Source organism: Asparagus officinalis, chromosome 8 (genome assembly GCF_001876935.1).
Source record: "Asparagus officinalis chromosome 8, Aspof.V1, whole genome shotgun sequence".
In the NCBI taxonomy this organism is placed as follows: Eukaryota; Viridiplantae; Streptophyta; class Magnoliopsida; order Asparagales; family Asparagaceae; genus Asparagus; species Asparagus officinalis.
Genome location: NC_033801.1, coordinates 35,902,874 through 35,904,976, shown reverse-complemented (window position 1 = coordinate 35,904,976; position 2,103 = coordinate 35,902,874). Strand labels below are relative to the sequence as shown.

Sequence of the window (2,103 nt, the reverse complement as noted above, 5' to 3'; positions counted from 1 at the left end):
GGCGGTTATGCGTAGTAATGAGGGAAGTTCAGGTGAAGTATCAGGGTACCACCCCGGAAAGCAACCCCCTAGCTTGCTTGCTCAGCGTTAAATGCCAATGTTTTATACCTCCTTGCTGAAAAAACAGAGTTCATTGTTCCCCACAGCATTGTTGTCACCCAATGTCATCTCTGAGATTGGACATCATTCTGCAGCAGCCCTCTCACACTGCTCAAGAGAGTAAAAAGGAGAAATTGATTAGGACACAAACTGTAACTCATTTATATGAAGATGGCTCTGTCAGGACCCACTTCGTATGAGCTGAATCCAGACAAGTCTCATGTAGGACCGGTCTGCTTTACATAAATGAGTTGGGATTCCATCTCTAACCCTCTTCTCTCTATCGGTTATCGCAGGGTGCTTGGGACAAAGGGGAGGCAACAGAGAGGCAGAGACTGACCAGAAAGCATTGTGAAAGACACTGGAAGTGATTTGAGCAAAAGTTTTAAAATTTCACTTTAATTAAATACATAAAAGCTTTTCCGTCTAGGGGCTATGTCTATCATCTTGAAGTGCTCACTTTATGTACATTTCTAATGAGCATTAACATACTCAACGTGAAAAGCAAAAAAAAAAAAAAAGGCAAAAAGGTATATGGCGAGCTATAACCTGCCTAGTTCATTACAAGGGACATTGGATACAACAATTAGAGAATTAAAAGATGTACTTCACCATGGGCGGATCCAATAATTCTATTCAGGTAGAGCCATTGTTTTAAATATCCCCAATATATCCCAATATATGAGCCAATATATCCTTTTATAAGGCTTTTTGCAAAACAATCTGGTCTCAATATCCTTTACCGATTTTTGGTAATTTTTGGGCAATATATCCCTAGTATGGCAGATATATTAGCGAATGTGTTGGCCGATATGATGATCTATATATTCATTTATATACATTGTTGCAAAACAATTTAGTTTTTTATAAAAAAAAATTCTATCCCTAGAATGTTTTTTAGCAAAATTCTAGTAGGGTCTTTTTTCAGTATGTTTCTACAATTGTTTAGTGATCTTAAACATATATTGTTTACATTTTGCATACTTAGATATTATTAATATGTTTAGATTATATTTCAGGATATTATATTATATATGCACGCCATCCAAGTATCCAATATGACACTCCGATATTTACTACATAACCCTGATATTTCCTCGATAATCGCAATCTGATATGGATATTGACCATCCGATATTTCACCAATATCCAATATTTAAAACCTTGAGGAAAATACTTTACTAAGAGTGAAGTCCATATGATAATAATATACGTACACATCGTGATAGTTATGTCAACTATAACGTAAATTCAAATGGGTAATTGCAAGGAAAATATTCATTGCACTCGGTTCATGGCATCAGCGATTCAGCGGAGCATCAAAGGATACCAGCACTTGGATTACTGGACATAGAAATTTGTGCAGTATCTAAGGGTTAATACCTCTTAGGTACACCATTAATACAATGAATACGTTAAATCAGATACTTTGTCTCAAAGTGAAATAACAAATCATGAACACAATGTATGTCATTAAGACTAAAACAAAATTATATTAATATTTGTTTTCACATTGAGAAAGGTTATGTTTCATGAGTGAGGTAGTGAACACATTGTATGTCATTAAGACATGAACACAAAGCATGAACATATAGTATGTCATTAAGACTTAAACAAATTATAGTGATATTTTTGAACATTGAGAAAGATTATGTTTCATGAGTGAGGTAGTGAACTCATTTTTTATAGTGGAAGGCATTGCAGAACAAAAGATCCCAATTAAAATTAGGCACACTTCCTTACACATAGTAATAAGTGAATATGAATCAAAGATTCAAAAAATGCAAATAGGTGTCTAATTGAGATTGGGCATGTGCCCAACATCAAACATATGTAGTTTCACTGTTGTACTTCACTAAAAAATTCAACAAAATACTTGGAAAAAAAACTTGCAGAGAGGCGTGACCACAAATTCATGAAGCTCAAGATACAAAGATAATATAGAATATTTTGCCATCAAGTCACACATGTTGTATGTTGTTTCCTTCCTCTGGCACTCTTTTA

At 34.6% G+C, this 2,103-nt stretch overlaps 1 protein-coding gene across 3 annotated transcripts in view; it reads right to left on the bottom strand.

Moving 5' to 3' along the window:
* The window catches only part of LOC109851594 (EID1-like F-box protein 2), an 8,998-nt gene that overhangs the window by 4,189 nt on the left and 2,706 nt on the right, over positions 1 to 2,103 (bottom strand). Inside the window, exon 3 of one of the 3 annotated variants that reach the window (XR_002249900.1) lies at positions 53 to 207. The exons of 1 other annotated variant lie outside the window; for it this stretch is intronic. The gene's annotated coding sequence lies outside the window, so the exon portion shown is untranslated. The remainder of the gene's footprint in view (positions 1 to 52; positions 208 to 2,103) is intronic. One more of the 3 variants, XR_002249899.1, reaches the window with a different exon arrangement.